Source organism: Anser brachyrhynchus, assembly GCF_964034855.1.
Source record: "Anser brachyrhynchus genome assembly, chromosome: 4".
Classification (NCBI taxonomy): Eukaryota; Metazoa; Chordata; class Aves; order Anseriformes; family Anatidae; genus Anser; species Anser brachyrhynchus.
This window is the reverse complement of record NC_137698.1, coordinates 38,483,078-38,506,270: the sequence shown is the minus strand read 5'-3', so window position 1 is coordinate 38,506,270 and position 23,193 is coordinate 38,483,078. Positions and strand designations below refer to the sequence as shown.

The 23,193-nt window shown below is 40.9% G+C and overlaps 1 protein-coding gene across 10 annotated transcripts in view; it reads right to left on the bottom strand.

Annotated features, from left to right (window-relative positions):
* MAML3 (mastermind like transcriptional coactivator 3) overlaps window positions 1–23,193 on the bottom strand; it is a 273,944-nt gene that overhangs the window by 223,252 nt on the left and 27,499 nt on the right. Inside the window, exons 2-4 of one of the 10 annotated variants that reach the window (XM_080590970.1) lie at window positions 9,492–9,612; window positions 7,740–7,861; window positions 58–7,031 (exon numbers count right to left, since the gene is read on the bottom strand). The gene's annotated coding sequence lies outside the window, so the exon portion shown is untranslated. Of the gene's footprint in view, window positions 1–57; window positions 8,851–9,491; window positions 9,613–14,833; window positions 14,968–23,193 lie in introns of those variants that run through there. The other 9 variants (XM_080590974.1, XM_080590971.1, XM_080590960.1 and 6 more) reach the window with 9 other exon arrangements.

The window sequence follows — 23,193 nt, the reverse complement described above, 5'->3', positions numbered from 1 at the left end:
TCACTCGTGATAGATGTGTGCACTTATATCCGTGACCATGGTCTTGTGAGCACTCACCTTTTTATGCAGTAGTTCACCTTGCACGTGGAAATATTTGCATTTGCTCTACGCTCTTTTCTTCCCGAGCATCAGCTTCAGAAAACTACCGTCACGACTGGAATTTTAAAGGAATCAAATACATCGGAGGTCCAAGTGATATAAGATGAACTTGCTGATGCCAGCAGTTGAACACTAATGCCTACCAGTATCAGCTGACAGGACGCTAATTGCTGGTTACAGGAGATGATTGCTTGGTAAAGGATCTATTCAGTGAGTTACGATTTTGAAAAATTATAAAGTGCAGGCCCGATCTGTGAAAAGATACGCAGTATGAAAATACAGCATACGTTCTCAAGATGATTATCATGACAGAGATCTGTCTAATTAGGAAGAATCTATTTTAATGCTAAGATATGAAAGAGCCCAGCTGGGAGAGGAATTTAGAGGAAGACACAGAAACATGACTGTTAAGCTGACAGCAAATGCAGCCTAAGCATGTTCCAATGACAGCTTCTAAAAAAAAATTCATCTCAGCATTTAATCAATAGTGGCTTCAGAACAAGTACAGCCTTACAGATAATCTAGCTAGTCATATTAGTGGGAGGAGCTCCAGAAGTAATATAGAAAATAAGTCTTTGCAGAGCAACACACTGAAACCACTTCCCCTTTGTCAGCTGAGCTAGGGGTTATCCACTAGATGGGCAAACATTAAAAATACCAGGAGGATAAACACGGATCACACTGTATCAGGAACCAGAGATTTAATTCCTGGTGCTGCCACTCAGGTTGGAAGCTGCAGGTTTTGTGGCAGCAAGTTTCGAACCATCTCGGGCAGCAGATTAACCTTCTGAGTGGCCACCTGGGTAGAAACCTTTCCAAAAGCTCCAACTATAATTAAACGGTTTATGTCTAAATCGATGCACGGCATGGTGACACGGGTATCTGCTGGAAGCCTAACCTGGCGTCCACAGCTCAGCGTGTTCACTGAATGTAACTTTGAAAGCCAGCTGACAGACACCCTCTTGGGTCTGGACGACGCATCCTTACACAATAAAAAGGGTTTCAAAAGATTTCTGCTGAAGGTTCTCTTGGGTACAGATATGTAAGCGAGCAAATCAGGTGTACTTCAGTTACTCCTATAAGCTACTTATGTGCATGTTGCCTAATACACCTGTAGTCAAAAGAGAGTAACACTGTTGTCTCCAGAGTAGTTAAAAGCAAAGCCACATAGTAGCAGGCTGATTCAAAACACAACAAAACCAAACACAACACAACCTCCACAAATGCGTCTGTGAAATCCAGCTACAGCATAGCAGCATGGCTAAAATTCTCTTGACAGAAGGGGTGGCCACGAGCTACGGTTGTCAGAAGATCCAAAGCTGCAGGAATTCTCCAAGTGATGAACCACGTCTGGAGCAAAATAAGTTGCTCTAAATAGTTAAGGAAAAAGTCATCAAGGTTGAAAAGGAACGAAGAGCAAAACAATGAAGGGAGGAAGGGGAAGCAACAAAGAAAATCAGAAAGCCAGTTAAAATTGCAGAAGTCAGAACTCTAAGATAGACTGCAGGAAGTGGAATGATCACTATGTGTAAATACAAAAAAAAAAAAAGAAAACACCCTCAAAACTATGTGCCTGCCAGCCTATACATTTCAAGTTGTAGAACAGGGGGAATCCAAGTCAGAATTTTTACAAAATCTTTCAAGCTGTAAACATAAGTGAGAGCTCCAACTCAGCAAGGTATTACAGCAAGACAGTCACATGGATTGAGACACACACATGCTGAATCTGGGCTGAAACATTGGGAAAGGAAACCACCTGTGCGCTCCTTCTCTCCCGTTATGATTACAGATAGATCACAAGAATGTAAAAACAGTAAGTTTAAGATTAAACACCTATGTTTTGCTTAAAGGAAGCTTCTTACCTCAATTCTCTTTGATTTTGCATCATGTGCAACTCTGGCAAGGGAAGTGCAAGAAAAATTCTAGAAGTTGGCACTTGGCAAGATCATTTGTTCCCCAAGTACCTCAGTATCTAACCCTTTACAGCGGGGGCTACGCCTGCATAATGCTGCCCCAGCTTTTGGGGAACCTAGTATTAGATTATCCAATTATAATGTAACACATGATTACGTGATTATAAATATGCATGCAAAATTCAGCAAAACAACTTGCATTGTGATTCATTCCACGTATGTTATCACTAGCTATATAAACAAATTTACATACTCAAGCAAGTTTCCAGGACACCAGTAAGAAAAAGCCAAGACATAAACAAGATGTCTCCTCCAGCCAGGGGAGAAACGACCCGTCATGGCAAGGCTTTCGCATGTGCTTTAAGAAGAGAGAACTCTGAATGAGGTTCCAGACTGTAAATGCCTCTAAGTCCAGAAAGTTAATCAGTGCTAACAGACCTTCCCGAAGCTTTGAGAAGGCAGAGCTTAACTGTAAATTTTTCTCTTTGATAAATCTCTCTGATTTGGTAGCAATAGTCTCAGCAGACAGCCTCACACAAAATAAAAGAGAATTTTCCTCTCAACCTTCTAGCCCAAGTTCAAAAACTACTTTTGACTTTATATTGATGGTAATAGTCCTACAAAGAATATAAACTATGGGTCTGCGCTTAAGGCACATGAACAGAAACATCAAGGGTTGTGTTCTGTCCATTATTCGTGCACAGAGAGCAGCCCATAGGTTTTCACTTGTCATTAACAGCAGAGCTAAATAGGTATATACAAAATCTTGAGGGACACTCCATCCCTTTTGCACCTATTTCTCACCCAGCCTTTTGGCAACTACCCTACATACATTCCATGCAGAAATTTGCAACTATTGTTAAAGTTATTTTCAAGAAACAGAAATGCTTTACATTCCTCCCCATGCCAATGCGCTGGCTGGTATTGCCATTGTTTCACTGCAACTGCTAGAGTTTACAATCTACAAATATACATGATTTTTAATATTTTTAAATGTCTCTGATACAAGAGATGTGGCCACAGGGTGCTACGTAATGTTTTGGACCACTTTAGATGGCTCCCCAGCCAGTGCAACAACTATAGTTTACAATCTACAAATATACATGGCGTACATAAAATACTGTATTAAAAGTACATCACTGAGGTTGCAGTTTTGCAGTCAATGAGCTTAAAACCACCAAAATCAAAGTGCTTGTGAAATCTTTATTTGGCTTCCTTGCGTAATCCACAATATGATGAAGTTTTCAAATACACCCTTGCAAACTATTTTTCCACAGGATGTTTGCTTCATTCTGTACACAGAATTGTCAGCGCTAACCAGTGAACAGCTATTTAGTACATTTTTTTCCCTTTTTGTTCTGCATATGACCTCATGTCTATTTACTAATTCAAACCCCTGTTCGCAGACATTCATTTCCTCAGAATGACCACCACTATTGCTCCACCACCACTATTGCTCCTGAGTGCTTCACATATCGATAAACTGATTTTCACAATTTAGTGCAAGTGAGAGGACAGTGCTCTTACTCATATTCGACACTGGAAACTGAAACAAAGAAATCAAGCTTAAATCGTTTGCTAAAATGCCTAATTTGAGCTGATTTTTTAAAAGACTTAAACAACTTAAAGTACTCTGTGGATTGTAAGAGCAGCCCACATCAGCTTCAGTTAGATTTGTAGATGCCTAGCACTTCTGTTAGTCAAAACCCCCTTCTCAAGTCAGGTACCTAGAAGATGAGGAACAGAGTAAGTGATTGCCTGCAAGAAGGAGAGTTTAAGTGAACTGAGCAGCATCGCATAAGACAGTTCAAACATTCCATCTCAAACACACAAGTTCAGTAAATTTATTGGCAAAACCAGAAATCAAGGCCTTACAGGGAAAAAAAATAAAATAATACATGCTGTTTTTCAGTAATCTTTTAAAAGAAGTCTTTTTGTCCCACTCTTTCTGCAGACACACCTTTCAAAACAGCCTTTTCTGAAGTTAAGTCAAAACATGCTGTGTTTAGAAAGCACTGCTCAGAGAAAGTTTCCCTGAAGCCAGAAAAATGCTAAAGAGGTAAGACATTAAAATAACCTGAAAGTCCCTAAAAGCATACGGAAGGGATTCCCTTTCACGCTTGGTCATATTAACCAAAGCACAATAAACCAGTAACTACTAGCTACACTGAAAACCAAGCCTACGTCCAGGCTATTTCCAGAGCCACTAAAGTCACTAGACAACATTCATCAGAAGTCTACGACGCCTCCCATCTTAGCTCAGGCTTGCAGTTAACTAATGGTTTACAGCAAACAACAGCTGATTAGATTCCAGTTAGACAGGAGAAAAATCCCTCTCATAGTATGAATAGTGAGACTTTAAATAGATGGCTTATGGAGGCTGTTGAGTCTCCATCATTGAAAACTGTAGGAGCAGGGTTGACAAATTTGTCAGGAAGGACACAGATGTAATCCATTTTGCCATCCATGGAACAGGGGAAGGGATTAGGTGACTCCTTAGGTCTCCTCCAGCCCTAACTTTTTGAAACATTTTGATTACTTAGGGAGCTTGAAAGTTATGCATGTATTTAAGCTGTTAATAACTTTATTTACTGAATCCTGGCTTCGGTGTAAGGAGGTTACGTATGAACTTCTGTGTGGGTTCATCCCACAGGTGCATCTATCACAGAACTCTGAATGAACGCTCGGGGAAAATAAGCACAGGGTAAGCACATGCTGCCTCCCAGCCTTCAAACATTTTCAGGTTATGTTATGTGATTATCTAGTTAGTAGCCTCTTCAGCATCTCTTCCAAGGTTCTACCCAGCCTCCTTGTATTCCCATAAACTCCTCGATCCAGAAGGTTCTTTGAAGAGTACCACCACTGACCCACACAGGTTGTCTGAAGAACCAGTTCCTTTGTTTTGATCTGAATAAAACTCCCACAAGCTTCTTTTGATATCCCTCATTCTCGTATTATAAGAGAGGGTGAAAAGCCAAGCCCCTTCCACTGCTCTCCAGACCTCTCAGTTCTGTATGTCTTCTTACATCCCCTCAGTCACATCTCTTCAGAATGAAGATTCTTGGCTATTCCATGTATGGAGTTCCTTAAGAGTTGCACGGACATCAACAGTATATGTCTGATCATCCTTGCCATCTCTGAATATTTTTCAGTTCTAGTATGTTCTTTCCAAGATAAAACTTCATGCAGTATTCAAGGGTACAAATCCTGGATTTTTATAGTAGCACAATGACTTCAACAGCAGCATAATGATCCTTTCTGGTTTGTTCTCTATTTGCTTCCTAATAATTCCTTACCTATAACTTTTTTTCTTCTTTTTCCTTTTTCTACTAAGTCAATATTTTCATGGAACTGTCTATAGTAAGCCAAAGGTCTGGTTCCTGAAGAAATTTGGTCCATCTTAGAAACGACACAAAATCTGAAGATAGGATTATTATTCCGCAAGTGTATCACTATATTCATCTATGCTGAGGTGCACCCATCGTTTTATTGTACAGTCTTACAAGATCTTTCTACTTTCCACGTAATCCGTCCTTGTCCTTACACCTTGCATAGCCTCCTATCATCAGCAAAGTTTTGCCACCTCACTCATCACTTCCTTTCTCCTGGTCTTTAATAGCACAAGGGGTAACTGTTTTAGACTAAAAAAGGGTAGGCTTAGATTAGATATAAGGAAGAAGTTCTTCACAATGAGGGTGGTGAGACACTGGAACAGGTTACACAAAGAGGCTGTGGATGCCCCGTCCCTGGAAGCGTTCAATGCCAGGCTGAATGGCGCTTTGAGCAACCTCATCGGGTAGGAGTTGTCCCTGCCGACTGCAGGGCAGTTGGATCTGGGTGATCTTTTAGGTCCCTTCCAATCCAAGCCATTCTGTGATTCTACGGTTTAAGACTATACTGAGCAATACAGGTCCCAACACATACACCATATGGAACTTCATATGTGATCTTCCTGTGCAAAAAGTGACCATTTACTTCCATCCAGTGATGGTCTACCCAGTGTTCAAGTCTTTTTAATTACATTGTCATCCATTCCAGGGCCTTCCTTCTTATGCAAGCAACAGCCTTATGTTGCCTGGTTTTCCTGAAACACTTTGATAAGAAGTTCTGTCAAAAGTCTTTTGTAAATTCAAGTTGACTCTACACTCATGTCAGCGACCCCTTCAAAGAAATTTGAGAGTTTTGTTAACTCTCACTAATTTGATCGTATTTATTCAATTAGATACTAATTCAAACTCTTATTACAATATCTACTCATTCACCTGAAACAGATGTCAAATGTAGGTTTGCTGGACACCCGTGGAACCTTTCTTTATGACTGACACCACATTCGACACCTGATTTTCATGTACAAAGGAATATTGATGTGACAGGTTACATGCTGCTGTTAGGTATTTCACACCTGAGTTCTTTAAGAATTCTTGGGTGAATTCTTCTGATCCTGAAGACTCCTCTGTCTTTGGTATCATTACCTCTTTTTAGAGGAACTCTCTGCTGAGTTCCCTGAATGCCCTGAAAGGGCTGCAGAATTCTAGTTGGAGAATTTCCCCCATATCTTTTACAGTGAACAAGGATGCAGAGAGTTTATCTTCTCTCCAGCGACTTTGTCCTCCCTAAGAGTTCACTTTATACCACTATCATATCCAGACTCACTGACGATGTTTTCCCCTCCTGATGCACTGGAAGAATGACATTGTACTACTTTGGATTCTTTAAGCAAGTTAGGTCTTGGCCTCATCTGTGGGCTGCCTAATAGTATTGTTAATACTGTATCTGTCATTGTTTATGATCCTTTCAGTCTTCTTCATTTAGTTGTGTCTTCAGCTTTTCACCTTCTTTCTAATAGCCTCTCTTTGCTGTTTGGCCATGATGGCTTCTTTTTACTCTCTCATGGATGTCCAGTAAATCATGTGCACTAGCACTGTGCTTCCTGTTCGGTGTCCTGTTCGTAGTCTTCGTGATCCCTTTACAGATTTAATTGTCTTGGGCACCACTCTTTGTTTATTCTTGGTAAGTCTCCTCATATTGAAATGAACACAACAGCAGTAGATATTTTGGCCTCTGTAGCTCCCGAAAGATACTAAATCCAAGAGTGTTACAGGTATTCTTAAAGAGTGGTCTTAATGCTTAGCAAGACACATATATGGATATATATGCACATACGTACGTACATGCATGTATATATATGTATGTGTTCATTATATATAATCACGCAAATTGCAATATAGGGCAGATGTGGCTGTTAAACGGGGAAGCGACTGTGAAAGGACTTCTGGTTCTTCATGGATATAACCAGACATGAGTGAGGGTTCATTTGGATTTGATCTCATTTCAGATTTTGCCTAAAATGAACGCTAATAATAATTAGCATTTATTGCATGCAGCTCTCAAATCCTTCTAAGCATTATTATCCTTCTTTGCAGAGCAATTATGAGCCACAGAACAAAGAACTGACGAAGACAAGACAGTACCTATGATTCTTCATTTCAATCTGCTACCTATATTAGCATCTCCTTTATTTAACAGGAACTACTAATTTTGCAAACTACTGGAGGTATTGCTTTCAAATCATGCTATCATAATTATAGTTAATTTTACAATAGTAAGCATGCCCAGATGAGGTGTTTACATGTTTGTTTTCAGCCTTTTTTGTCTACATATAACCAGTATTTGTGTTGTAGCAATATAACAAGCATGATTTTCACACAATAGATAATTTAAACTCACTTTCAAGTTGCTTCAGCTTGGTTTACATTTCTTAGCTCAACACAGCACTCTGATCAAATAAGGTAATGCAGACACAAAGCCCGATGCGCCGATGATGTATGTGGTAAATACCCTGGAGAAATCTAGCACCACAAAGAATACCAAAGCACCATCTTTACATAAATACACAGTCTATAAACAACACAGTCTATAAACAACAGCCCTTAAAAGAAGAAGCAAATTTTTAACTTTTAACCTTTCCATGGTGTAACATGGAAACCTATTACACATATTATTTTTTTTTGGCCTATTCTTTGTCCTATGAGACGTGCAGTCATTCCTTTCCCACTTCACCTGCGCTTCCTGACTCCCATTTCTTCTGTTAATCTGTTACCCATCCAGAACTTAGTACAAAAGTGTCTTAGTTTTGCATGTCCCATTCACAAGGAGATAACCTGTTAGCATAGTCATTTTGTGTATTGATCTATGCTGACCTAGGTTCTCTGTGATTTTTTCACAGTAACTTGCATATTAGTTCTAGGGGAGTTTAAGTTCTAGGTCAGTTCACTGATAGCTGTTTAATTTAAGGGGTAGAGTTACTTGCTTCACTAGCCAAGTAATTTTCTTATCAAGACCTGCAAATGACAGTATATAGGAAAGTAGTTCCTTTCATTACTTTTTTTTTCTTTTCTTTTTTTTTTTTTTTTAATTTACATATCGTTTCTGGAGAATGGAACACGTACTACCTCAGCTAGTATGGCACCAGAAGCTTGATGCTTTTTTCTCTAAATTGACCAATATCAGACATTGCTAATTGTCAGTTAAGGCAGGGTCACAGACTTTACCTCCATACAGAAGAAAGAGTTGTACTACAGACTACCCAGTGGATCATATTCTGTCAGCTTTTCCAGCACTCGCACACACTAAATGGAGCTTTATTTAGCAATGCTTTGATACTAAGTCAAGCTTCACAATGCATATCATCTCAAGCTGGTATACCCCAAAGTTACTCCATTTAATTCCATCTTACCTGTTTTGTCCCAAAATGGGGGTTTCTTTGGTGTTTAATAGTGATTCCTCTTTGATTGCTATGTTAGTTTCACAGCATTCAGTTACTGTATGGATTAGGTACCTTTATGTGCATAAAGACATCTCATGACCCGTGAAGATTAATGAAATTGAATACTGTAATTAGGAAAGCATCTAACTATGCAGACAGGAAAAAGCCAGGAAGCCACCTGAAGAAGACTCTCATTCCATAAACAGCAAAGATACTGAATCAGCAGAGTGGATTAGTCTTTGGGAGTCTACTTTGTTGTGTTACTAACTGAACAGCCCACTATAATGTATACTAGCTATATAGACTTAGTTATTCTTTCATGCTCCTTCAACATAGTTTTATAGTAGTGACACTGAGAAGCCAAAAACTGGATACAGTTTCCCCACTTTTCTGCATCCTGACTCAAAAAGAGAACTGTCATCTCTCCCACATTGCCTGTTACAGTAACTTAATTGGAGTTGGATGTCCAAGACACTGTAACAATAGAAGTTTGGTACTCTACCAATATTTAAAATTCCCTTACAGACATTGCTAATTTACTGATTCTTAGCTCTGCTGAATCAGCATCTCTGAAAGCAACGTCTCCCCTTAATTACTGCCAGAAAGCAGTGCCTCTGCAAGGGCAAATTCAACAAAGAACAGGATTATGGTAGACTGACAGTAGCTGTATCAACTCCTATACAATAGTTTTAAAATTATCTAAAATCACTAACCTTTCACTTCTGGAGCACAAGGTTCAATTCTCTGTTTAGCCATGCATGAAAATGAGTTCAGCAATCTTGTGTCAGCCTCCGCAGAATCATTCATGTAATTTGCCATGATTGGCAGATTTTGCTGTGAAGAAAGAATGGACGTGAATTAAAAAATAAAAGTGAGTTTTTGTCAGGTTGAAAAATCAAATGTCAATAAATCTGAATGTTAGAATCATGGAAAGCAAATTCAGATTTGAAAGTCTGGACCTTTGTGCAACCCGCACATAGACAGAACCAAACAGGAACAGAATGTAGGATCTACTGTAAGCACAGTGTAGGTAAGCATGGCATCAGTGGAGCGAGCACTCACTTAAACAGTCCTGTGAAGTAGGATGGTTGAATACCAATGGACTGACTGCTCCTGACCTCTGCTTCTCAGACTTAATGATGTCTTCTTATCCACAGGAGGTGCTCTCATTACTGTCCACGCAGTATAGGTAATACTACCTGGTGGACTGCTTTGTGTCTCAAAACATGCCCTACGTTTTGGGAATTGTTATTCATTGCTATGAATTCTGGAGTGCTGCTCAGAATCAAAAAGCTAACAGTCTGTTTCTGGACAGTGAGGAAGACCCTGAGTCCCTTTGCCATGAAGGAACACTTCCCAAACAATAGGGAATACAAATAAAAACCTATAAATAAACATGAAAGGGAAAAAAATAGAAAAGGATAAAAACAAGAGTGAGAGAAAGGTAAGAATGGCAACCCCTTGTCTGTCAATTCTCTCCTCACTTGCTTTGGGTGGCTACTCTTAGACCCAAAATTGAGCCTCCCATATGAAATGAACCAAGGTGAAATTCAAAGGACTTCCTCATTAAGGAAAATGGATAGGACTCCGTTTGTACATATAACTGCTCTGTCATTAACTTTTTCACCTTATACATCATTCAATTTCTTTTCTTTCCTTTGACAAATACTGACCTTTGCATAGTTAGAAGTCTTTGAAAGTAACTACACAATGATGCACTGTCACTTCAAAGTATAAACAAATCTGAAAAAAGATGGTATCTGTTCTCTCATTACCCAAATAATGACACATGCCTGATGAAGATGTTTCTTGTATTGTACACACTTTCAAGAAGAAATCACGTCCATGTATCTGTGCATAACATCTACTACAAAGGGATACCAATCCTGGCTGGAGCCCTGTGCATTACTGTAATATAAATACTGTAAAACTCACTTATACCTATCACCTACTGCTGTCTAAACTAAAGAGCCGAAGTGAAGAAGAAGAGGGGGAAACACAAGAGGTTGACTGGTTTCACATAAATATTAACCACAACCCTTTCTGTAAGATTTAACTGGCTTACTTTAATGAAAGCAGTAACAGCACACATGCAGCAGACATTAACAAAGGTGAAGTCTAAACACCCATCACCTCTGCAGCTCTTCAGATTATATTTAGCCCTCCATGGTCATGTTAAGAACCCTGCAAACAAAACTCCAAAGCTAACCATCCTTGTTACTCAGCAAGGAAACTGTTTCTGTTTCCAACAAATGAGTGGCAAAACCTTGCATGAAATCCTGTCAGATTCACAGCATAAATCAACCTGTTGTATACCAAATCTAATGCACAGCAACTTGCATAATGGTACTCTACATTTAGATCTCTAGAAAGGGCACTCTGAGCTGTGATTTGTATTCAGCTGCATTTTAAGAAGATGTTAATTACACTTTTCCCTCCTCTTGGACGTGCTTTCCACATCCCAGGCTATGGAGCTAGGCTGGTGTTGGTGTACGTTTCCCTCGCTGGGCTCTTGGATAATGCGGTCTGCTTTTGGGAAAAGACGGTGCCACTGCCACCACGAATGAAATGCCTGGCCATACCCCTACGTTGTAACATAAATACAATCTCTTAGCCCACTTTTCATTTTTCTCAACACTACTTCTCAAACACTCATTTAACAAAAAAGGAAATAAACAAAACAAAAATAATGGCAGCAAAACCTAAGTTAACCATCCTCTGGCTAAGTCTGCCAGGCACATTAGAACTTGATCCACCACAGTCTTATTTAAAAATGGGTGGCTGGAAGGTGCCTCAGGATTTATAAAAAGAAAACAGATTGTCTCTGAGGCTGATGCCAAATAACTCATTGCCTGAGTTATCACTCTTCAATCAAAAAGTATATGAAGAAACTACATAAGTCATTTAGACAGCAATCACCATGGAGTTATGCTGGCCTCTCATGTCAGTGATGAAACAGCCAAATTCCCTGACAGTGGTGAGTTATTCCTTTTATCGCTGGCAGAGCTGCCAAAAGAATCATCAAGGCTACAGGCATGGAAAACATGAGGCCTCTCCAAATTCAAGTGATAAAAACACAGTGTGCTTTATTACTTTATTTTAATCTTTATCATTTCAGTTTTAAAGAAATTATAACAGTGTTAAACATAGTTAGGCAATGACATGATTACTTTAAACTCAGTATTTAATTGCCCTAAGTAGGTCTCTTCCAGACCATGGCCTTTGGGACTCCGTCCCTGCTGCTGCCTGCCCCAATCTCTCTCATAACTAAGCACGTATCTTTTAGCCCTGACAAAGCCAGTATAAAATACTGAGTGTTTTATTATTAATTATAATTCGGTCACTTTGGAGGTGGATTTTCTCTCTCTAGTTACAGTAATGACTTAGTACAGGAAATCAATAAATTTTTGTTGCACTTTGACATTGCTGGAAAGAAGTGACAAAGCAGAAGCGAGAGTACAGGTGTTTAGAAATATATCTCCACCTACCCTGATTGCCTTTACAAATCCTAAATGAAGTAAGAACACACTAATTCTCTTGTATAGTTTTAAATACTTGTTTTAAAACCCAAGCAAGTACTGAAAGAAAGCAAGGTTTGTGGGCCTGATTTCAATTTGAGCAGAATTTCAGTTAATAATGTTGCACACATAAACCCTCTTTTAACAGTCCATAATATTAAACTGAAGACAGGATTGCTAAAGAACTTCGTTATTTTTTCTCCCTATTAAATCAGCATTACAGACTTTCAACAGATGTCTTTAATAGACATTGTTATTAAAAAAAGTATTACATAAAATAAATTCAGACCATTTCTCCAGTATTACTTCTCCTGCCATTAAGAGAATCTCTCCTGTATCTTCAGTTATTACATTTGCCCCTAAACAAAACTCATCCCCAGACATTATAAACCTCTGTCAGCATTCATACTACTCCTTATACTTAAAAATCTGTCACTGCTTCCATTTAGAGTAACTTTTTTTTTATAGTTTTAAAAGCTCTAAGAATGTGTTCTAGTAGAAAAGTTTCAGCCCAGAAGCACTTTTTTTTTTTTTTTTTTTTTTTAAGTGGCAAAAAATCCCACTTCTTTTTAAGCTCTTGGGTGCCAAAGAGGTTTTGTAGTTTCAGGTATTTTTTCTGCACTTTACTAACTCAAAAAGAATGTAAGTTGTTTGTTAATTCCTTTCAACGTATCAGCTAATAAATACACACCTTTGCATATTTACTGCCTGGGAAATGTTATCAAAAGTAATTTTTCCATGGCAAAACCAAAAACAAACAAACAAAGTCCACCACCAAACAGGTGATGCCTCTGGGTCAAACTGTCAGTAATACTATACGCCTGAGCTAAGTACCAAGGCGGCACACGTATGGTCCTCCCGCAAAATAATGCTTGTTGCTCTGATATGCAGATACAGTTGCCTCCAACAATTAGAGAACTTATTCAGCTAAGTAAATAAAGATTTATGAGCTACAGATTTTCTCTCTTTACCTCTCATCTGCACAGGTAACCTTGACTACACATAAACTGGGAGGTGTTTGAGTATTTCTGAGTTCCCAGGTCTTGACCAAATCTGGATTCCACACTGATGTCAGCCTGCTCCCTCTACAGGCTGGTTTCCACAGAAACCTAACGCATGGTCAGAAGGGAATAGCAGCAAGTTCTTGGTCTGGCTAATTAGGAGACAGGATGTAGCACAACCTTAAGAAACATCTAGGGACGCGATGGGCTTTGGATTTAGGCTTCTTCTGGAAGCCTACTTCTCTGGAGCAATTCTACTGAAAGCTGTGAAGTTACTCTTACGTGCTGACACGTACGTATAAAATATAAATACATATATAAACTGAGTAAATTAAAGCGGACTTTGGCCCCTCAGCAGTACATAACACTCATTCTTACATATTCTATGAGCAAAAGTGCAAAACAATGTCACAATAGTTAGACGCTACGATGGCTCAGTCCACCTCCTGACCACAGACCCCTGCACTCACCACAAACCTCTGAACTCAGCTCAAGTTGTAACTCCCCACTTGTCTCAGCAAGTGTCCAGCAAGGCTCAGTGCATTAAAAACTGAGGCATGCAACAACTGTGAACTAGAAATACCACAACACACAGTTTTGTGTATTTGCTTGATGGCGGAATACAGAGAGATGCCTGAAAGCACATCCACAAATACTTAGAGCTTTGCCTTAAAGGCCTGAGGACACCTTAACTTGCTTTGAAGAGTATCATGGCTCTATGAATCTGATCTCAGGTGTCGTGTGAATTGCTCGTGCAATACAGGACCTTTTAGAAGGTTGGTCGCTGTCTGTCTGTTGCGCAGATCTTTACAGAGATGTTCACAATACCTTTAGTATCACAACTTCTTTCCAGCAGAGGACTCTTTTACAGCTACTGAAAAGAACAGTTTAAGGCAATCACTAAGGGTTGTAGGATGAAACTGTAGCAGCTGAACTTGTTTCATAGAAACAGGTACTTCCTCACAAGCAGCACCTTAGCTCTGTTGTGTGATGGGTCACCAACTCAAAGTCGAAACTGCATAGCAGTCATTGTTTTTAGTCAAGCTACTAGAGTTACATGCTTCAGAAAAACAGCCTTTTTATGGTAATCGTTACTTACGTTTAAAATGTCAAGCTCTTTAAAAACTGGCAAGAAATTTTAAAGAATCCAAAAGCTATTTTCTTTAACCTCATAATTCTGTTTGGGGAAAATATCAGTGAGAACTTACAATAAATTATGGAATAAAACAATAAAGTTACCCAATACCTCTGTATAAGGCAGCTGTATGAAAACGTCTCCGCAGCAAGATGTAGCTGCTCTTACCTTCACCTGTTACAGGTGGTCCTCTAGGAAGTTTTGGGACCATCAGAGCACCCCAAATTGTTACTAACAGGCCTCCTACACTGCTACGTGTGGGGAAGAATTCCTAGGAGCTAATCTTTGCAGATTCTTTTCTGTTGGTGTTTTCTACTGGCTTTTTTGATTATTTGGTCTTTCTGCAACACCCGGACAACACAAACACAGAAAAATGGTACAGGAAAATCCATTCCACTTACTGTACAGAACAGCAACAATGGACACAAAGCACCTGCAACCAACACGTTAGCTGATCACTACAGCCCTGCCTTGCTGCCTCCATGCAGCTGCCCAGCCACACGTAACATCCACACGCAGCACTCTGAAGAATGAGGTATGAAGAACAGCCCAAGCTCATCACAGAAATTAAGAACTGCTGATGCAATTATGCACCACCTGAAACAGTCAGACACTTCAAGAGGTAAGATCATTCAGCTGGGTGGCCCCAGGAAGCGTCTACATCTGGGAAACAGAAGAGAAAATTACTGGTCCGAGCTCAGACATAGCCCCAAATATAATCTGGCACAGCAGAAAGCCTTGCCCACCTTTACATCTTTTCTCTACTCTGCACCTTGGCTGCTTCATCTGCTAACGACATAAATCACGGCTGCCTGGAGGGGCCAACATTTAGAAGGATGCAGCCACAGGCCGGGGAGTTGATGACTGACTCTGACATCTGAGAATAGCTCCGAGTAAGCTGCTGCTTTTCTATCAAGAGCGGGATCAGATTTTCCCCCCTCTAGGTATACACTTTTCATAGCAACACGTTCTGTTGCTATTTAGGATTCACTGGCCACTTCCATTACAAATGTTCTTTTCCTGAGATTTATAACCACAGCTTTTGTTACAAAGCCCAACGCCAGACAAAACTTGCCTCATTGTGGGTTTCATTGCAAAACCAGGACTATAGCCAGCCTCACACAAATTTTTGCAGTTCTTCTGGCGAGCTTGAGACAATTACTAGGTGGCGTTAGAACAGTACATACCTTAAGGTCTGGGGTCTGCAAACACTGCTCAACTCCAAATTTATCTGGCTGTTTAAAAATTAAAAGTAAGGAATCCTCTGTATTCAAAGCAGAATCGGCACTGAATGGAGGGCTGAATCCAATGATTGAAACCAAAGACAATGTTTGTGTGAACCCCAGTGAGAATCAAAATAGCTGCATTTTGCACAGCTCTATTTATAACTCTATAATTTTAAATGGTAAGACCAAAAATAGTCATTGCAATATGTCAGCTCAATGTAATTTTTCTTTCCAAGAGATGTAAATCAGTCTAAACTTTTTTTTTCGGTAGAGTAGTAAAAATAAATAATAAATCATTTTCCAGATAGCTTTAGAGGGTTTTGTGTTATTAAAGTTTTAGTCCTTTGTGACAGGAGTTCCTGGCATGCGAATGTGGCCGTTCCCTCATCTGACTTCACTTAGGGTCTACATCTACCAAGGGACTTCCACAAATATGTACTGATTCAAGAAGGCAGCTAGTTCAAGTGGGGGATAATTAGGCTTTCGCCCTCCCCTTCGCTCTGTGCCACTGTTTTCACTCTCTCCACCTCCATTGTATCCTTAAAAGCAGCGGATCTGCAGCCAAGCACTGCACACTCCCCACAGCCAGCAACTTCCTCCGAAGCTGCAGTGCATAATTGCAACCAGCTGCTGGGGCTGCTCACAGCAGCACAGGCAGCACCTTCCTACCCAGGCGGCAGCCCCCAGGCTCTGCTGGGTGGACACCGGGAGGCTCCCACCCTCCCGTAATAAAATTCAGAGAGAGCAGCAGTCCCCCCCCCTTTCCTGCACCAAGGGACATGCTGGAAGCACAGGCTATTTCAGCCTCCCTCCTGCTTCCCTCCTTCCGCCAAGTCCCTGCGCTTGAAGGGGAGAAATCCTCCCTCTCCAGCCCCTGCTGCTGCTCTGTCTGACCCACCAGGCTGCCTGCCACGATGCTCCTTCCCCTGAGTGACAGGAGGCACGGCCGTGCTGCGTGGGTAACCCACAGGGACAACAACCCTGGATTAAGACTCTGAGCAGCACTTGGTAGCTCCTGGCGTTTCAGCAGCAGCACAGCGTTTTATCCGCGGAAAGGAGAGTCCTTGCTCCAGTATCAAAGTTCCTGGTAAGGAGTCACGAAAGTCACAGATGGTAATTTCTGCAAAAGGAGCTCCATAAACCCATGCCATATGTGATCATGGCTCTTGGGTAGCACATCAGCATCAGTCCCATCCACGTGCAACGGCTGAGAGCAGCACGTGGAAATATAACAAGTGCCCAAGTGATTTAGGAGCGCGGCGCAGTCTCAGAATGCATTTCACACTCTGGAAATGTAAAAATTAGATAAGAGCATTTTAATTTTCCTCCAGGGTAGAGGAGCAAAGCCAGCACAGTAAATGAAATTGTCATTCCAAAGTCATGATGTTTTTTTATGCCACAATAAAGTTACGCAGCTGTATGGGAATCCTGTCAGGTTCGCTGTTTGCACTTTCCCTATGGGTGTAAGCACACCTCAGACGCTCCAGCTTTCATGCTGTATTTTGCTTTAGCACTAGTGTTGCCTGTACAGCACACACATTGACCTTTCTCTGCTTATTATTGCAACACCAGGGTGGCAGGCAGCAAGAGCTGTGCATCCTCCCAACTTCTCTGACCGTAGCTTTGCATGTTGGCTTTGGCACTAAAACGGACTTAAGAAATCGCCCTCCTCTGTTTGTCGGGCTGAACGGCTGCGGGTTAAAAAAGTGTGTTTATCCTGATTCATTTCACTGATCCCATTCCAGCTGATCCAAATAACACTGGCAAAAGAGGGAAGCAAACGGTGGTAAACTGTGGTAAAAAGAGGAATGAATGAGCAGAAATGAGCAGATGGAAGGAGAGGAAAGTGGTAAACACGAAACCATCTTTACTGTTGGAAAATGCACAAGGAAAAAACGCTCTCAGAGAGCTCAGTTATCGGTAAATCAACTTCTCTCCCTCAAATGCTTCTCTCTATTATACATATTCCACTTCACATGATTTCCAAGTGGCAACAAGAACCCTGGAGTTGCATGTCAGAGCCTTAAGCAGAGAACATTGACTGGAAGGACTCATTTACCAAATACAACGTATGCACTACAGTTCTTTACGCTGGTGTCACCCTTGGTAGAAGAGCTCCAGGTGGCTGCCTGGAGCAGGAGAGATGCTCTGAAGGGAGCCTGACACTGCTGCTCACTCTCTGACAGCGCAAACTCCACTGTAAGCAATGACAGCCGTTTTGCTGAATGCTGTGACGTAGTCCAAGACGCTGTTGAAACGTGTGAGGTCAGGAACTGCTGTGACCTTTAAGCAGTGGAAACTGGTCATTTTTCAGCCAGGGAGACAAAACTCTTCTCATATCACACATGCAAAGTACAACGTTTGGGGGAGAAAGAGTCACGAACCCACTGCTGGAGGTGAAATGTTGTACTGGCTATATGGTAGCTATACTACCCTACTGGCTGAAAGTGGGATGAGCCTACCTGCCAAAGAAAAAGAAACAAAGCATTTATGCGAAAAGCAAAGTAAATCAGGGTAAAGATCTGTTACTACTAACTGATATTTCCTCTCCCTCCTTGCTGGGCAATGGACAAATAAGACTTGTGTCTTTGTGACTGAGCTTCAGAGTAAAGACCAGCAGCAAAAGGACCACGAAGCTGAGGAGTGATGACAAGCTGATAATGAAGATGGTCTTTCATCTACCAGAAAACCCACAATGAGATTCCCCACATATGCTCTGCAGTACTAAAAACAAGAATGGTTTTCTTCAGAGGGATTCAGTTGAACCAGAAAATTTAGAGACCATATATGCCCTACACCCCAGGATTTGAAGTAAAACTTTAAAATTTACATGAGATGAACTGATCTAAGGCCTAACTTAAGTTCACTTTTTGGCTAAGAAATCTAAAAGCTGGCCACTGATGTGCCTTCCCGGGGCCATAAGATTTAGCTGTGGAGATGCCTGGCATGCTTGTTTGCCCCGTGCCAAGACAAACACAGGTCAAATCCAGGTGGCTGGGAGAGGGAAAAGGAAGAATATTACTTAACTATAGCTACTGCACCAGTTAGGTCAAAGATCCTCAGGTCTCATTTAAGACAAAGTACAAAACAACAGCACTAAAACACTGGAAAGGGGAGTGTAGGAAAGTCAGTTCACCGATAAAGGGATGAAAAACAATAAAGTGGGCTTTGAAAGAGTTGCAGTCCAGACTCATAAGCTCCATTTTAAGTAAAGGCAACTGGGAGAGGAAAAAAGAATGGAGGAAAGAGAAATGCACACCACAATAGGCAGGGCACATACACATTCTACAGCAATAGGGGAAGAATAAAATACAAACCCAAGGGACTGAGGTATGCAAAGGTGTACACAAGGAAGCATACTTGAAAGAACCGGAGGAAGAGGTGCTCTCTGCTGCACAAGAGCCTGCTTCTTACTGCTGTAAAGGCTGTTGTAATTTATGAAAGGCAGAGGGTAGTAAGGGGAAAGTACATGCACGAACAATGCCACTTAGGCAGCATTTTGTACTCATTGTGACCTGGTGTCAATGATAAGTAAGGGAAGTGGTGAAGCAGCAGGAGAGGCCATATAGGCATAAACATACGCAGCTGGAGTGCCCACTTCTTTGTTCTGCCTTCTCAATTTCTGATAGCCTCATGAAACCTAATTACTTATTAGCGTTCTGTAAGATTAATCCACATTTCCATTCTTTCCACCTTCAAGGCTGGGCTCATACATCTCAAATAAAATTCTAATCCTGATTTTTCATTCTGAATGTTATCTTCAGCAAGAAAGGGCTCAGCTGACCTTTTAATTTGTGGTAATTTGCAGCTCTCATTGCCTTGGCTATAGGATTTGCTATGGGAAAATTTCTAGGCTCTTAACTATGAATAACCGTAAAATATAAACAAAAATGTTTAGGTTATCATGTCTAGCCTCTCACACCACCAACATAAAGCACTGAGTGCGCAAACTCAGAGGATCTTGTCACATAATTATCATTCTGTTGGTATCACATCGGTACCTTTCCAATCAAATCACAGAATCACAGACTAGTTGAGGTCAGGGAGAACCTCTGGAGATTATCTACCCCAAGCCCCTGCTCTGAGCCACGAGCTCAGAGCTGTGTTCAGTGGGGTTTTGAAAACCTCCAAGGATGGAAACTCCACAATGGGTCTATGAATACAAGCCTGAAACACAAAACAGCCTCCATTTCAGTTTTTCACACACAAAAACATACCCCATTTCCATTTTGCTTTCAATACATTTAAAGTTGCAAATCCATCCTATAGCTGCTTCAGCCAGGATTCTCTTTATGTTTCACTCATATATTCTGTATGTTCCTCTGCTCTGTATTACTGGGATTATTTGATAGCAACTAAGTTGTTTTCCAGTTACAAATACACCAACCAAAAACTCCTTCTGTTTTATTTTAGTGTGTGAAACAAGAGAGTCCAACCCCGGCTAACGTCAAGCTGCAAACCTCTCAGGAACATGAATCAGCCAGCAAACTATCTTTTGAGAATTTGGTAAAAGCAGGAAAAACGTTATTTTATTTTAAGTGTGATACAAACTAGGGAGTTTCTCGTTTATAGCAAAGGAACAAAAGGTAAATTTCTATCAAGATTTATACATGTACCAGCAAGTCTCTCCAGACAGTCTAGCAATAATTGTCAACAGTGTTGTCAGACTTCAGAAAAATAACGAGTATCTTATTTCAACGAATGTGATTTGATCACTAAATCCAGCCTTCATAAAAGAGAAATGCAATTGCAGGTTTGGGGCCTCTTACCCTTTCCCCCAAAAACCTGACAATTAAAAGCTTGTAAAGGCTGATAGAGTGTTAAAAGTCAGAACTTCGCAACTTCCAAAACTCCCCCCATCTCTCATATCCCCACTCCCCTTCCTTCAAATTAATTTCTGGAGAAAACATCCCAGTGGTGATCATGACAAGGATTTCTACTTGAAAGCATGTTTTCCTTTGCTACCTTCAAACTCTACAGAACTGTTTACCACACGTTCACTGAGAATTTGGTCTTGGCTAACTCTTTGCTAAAAGCAAAAGCTAGCAGAGAAAAGTAAAACTGCTATCATAGTTTTGGCACAGCAGAGTAGGAAAGATTTTTTATGCTCTTTTTGCATCATGAGCCATTATTAACTTACCCTGAAATCAGAATGTATTAGTGTGATGCAGGAGACAGTTTCTGGCTAAATTTGCAGGCCTGGTAATTAGAGATAATCTTTTATTTCTATCTGTACATCTTCAGAAGATAATAACCTAGTGCCCAATGACAGCATTTTTACAATTTTCTTTCAGAGAAAAACTGCAATTTCAGGCATGTTAATCATGAAAAAGTCACTGTCATAAAAGTCAGCCTCGAGAAAATGAACATAAGATGGAAGTGCAATGAATATAGAAAAAATCCTTACTAGCCCACAGGCTAAAGTAGAGGCAGTGTAAGTCTGTAAAGACAGGCTAAGCATGGAGAGCTGTTCTGATTAAGGGACAAAGCATTAAGAAAGAACACAGCCTGTTAGAGATGTCAATATCAAAGAGTGACTGGAATTACTTAGAATGGTTCAAGGTAATAAATCTTCAGCAAATGGAATGTACTTAAGAAAGGAGAAATTTAGGTCAAATCTCAGGAAAAGATTTCTAACGGTGAAGTGCAGAAGGTTATGGAATATTTGCCTGAAGGAAGAGACACAAGGCACATCCCTGGAGACTTTTAAAACTACACTGGAAAAAGCACTGAAGTATCTGGTACACAATAATCTTATACCAGGAAGGAGAAAGGCTAGATGATCTAATTGGGCTTTTCCATCTCTGCTTTCAGTGATTCAGTGGTAATTCCACTGGCCAGTTCTAGTATAAAATACAACAATCCAGCATCAACTGTAAGAATCCCCTACTAAATGCAAATGCTCTAGAATAACTTACCTCTTTACCACAGCACAGAATGCAAATGCTCTTCAGAAATGAAAACAGATAGGTTCTTTTTATTTGAATATATATACACTATAATGAGAATAAAAACCATTAAAAATGTGAACAGGCATTGTGTATGTACCTCTAGCAAGGATCAGATGTGCTCAACGTGGGTACTCACATTTAAATTTCCAAATACTGAATGGAAATTGTACAGATACTGTTTAATTGAGGTAGATTTTGTAGATACTGTTACAATATTGCTCAGCATGAATAAGAGGGATGGAATGAGGTTCTGTGAACTTTCAAAGGCGGGCTTACACCTTTCTTACTTTTTTTTTTTTCTAGCTGACACTGAGAGAATAAAGAAAAAAAAAGTGGTATATTTTACATACAGACATCTGAAAAATCTTATTCTTTTCATTTAAAATAACCACTACCTGGTCTTGGTCTCAGGTTTGGAAAGAAAGCTGCAGTTATCTGCCCTTCTGAAATCCACAGAGACATACTGTTCTTCGAAAGCTCTTGTTCCATCGCAGCTGATCACAGCTGAGTTCCAAGGATTGGGCCAGCAGTCCCTCTAAACTTCATGGAATAGGTGAATTACATAAATGGTACTAGAAATGAGTAAGGGTTGTAGGACCGGAGGACAAAGTGTTCAGAAAAACATGCACAGGGTGCATCTGTGTTACTGTTTCATATCATGAATGTGCTTTTTAAAGAGATTTCTCCTGATCATTCTGTCATGGCTGGTTCATGTCACAGAGCAGTCTGACACTGGATTATTTCTGAATGAAGCTAAACTGGAAGGTGTGTTCCAGTCACAACCAAGTATTCAGTCCACTGCTCCTGATCAGCGCCAGTACAACGTAAAGCATCTTGAAACGCATGCAGCATTGTCCTCAGCACCAACTAGATTCCCTGTACAGCCCGTGGCCCAGGGAGGCTATGCCAAGGCAGCTCCAGCAGTGGAACAAACCTCGCTGGGAGCAGGCCAAAGGCTGCCTGTGAAGGGTTCAGCACCTCAGCCAAGAGGCCGCTGCAGAGGGAGCGCCCTCCTGGCTGCAGGCAGCCTGTGCCATGCCACTGCAGCGAGCACCCGTGCTGCTGCCCCGAGCCCAAGTGTCGTTTAAACACGTGTCGCTCCTGAGTTGGCATGATACCTCAACACACTTTAAACCCTAAAAATACAAGGAGAAATAGGATGTCAGAGAACACACACACGCCAAGCACTGCATCTAACCTGAGGAGTAGAGCACAAGGGATCCACGTACGTGTTGTGCTCCCCATGGCACCCCAGCACCAGACACTGGCTGTGCCAGCTCCTGCAGGGAAACAGCTGCTTGGTTGCTTAATCTAGCAATCAGTGCCACCAGCCTGCACCTGTAGCTTTTCTTTTTTTTTTTTTTTAAAGGGAAAGTTGTCTGTAAAGATATCTGAATTTCCTACCCCCGCTTTCTAAACTTTGAAGTTTACAGGTAGATCAGCGAAGTGCAGCGCTCTCGCAGCTCCAGCTCTCACCCACCCGCTAAAAGCTCTGTGTGGAAACTCTCTTATCTTTCTGCAGCCTTTGTGGTGTGCTGCTCCTGCCTTACAGGCGGGATCCTCGGAGCCGGAAGCGGCACGCTG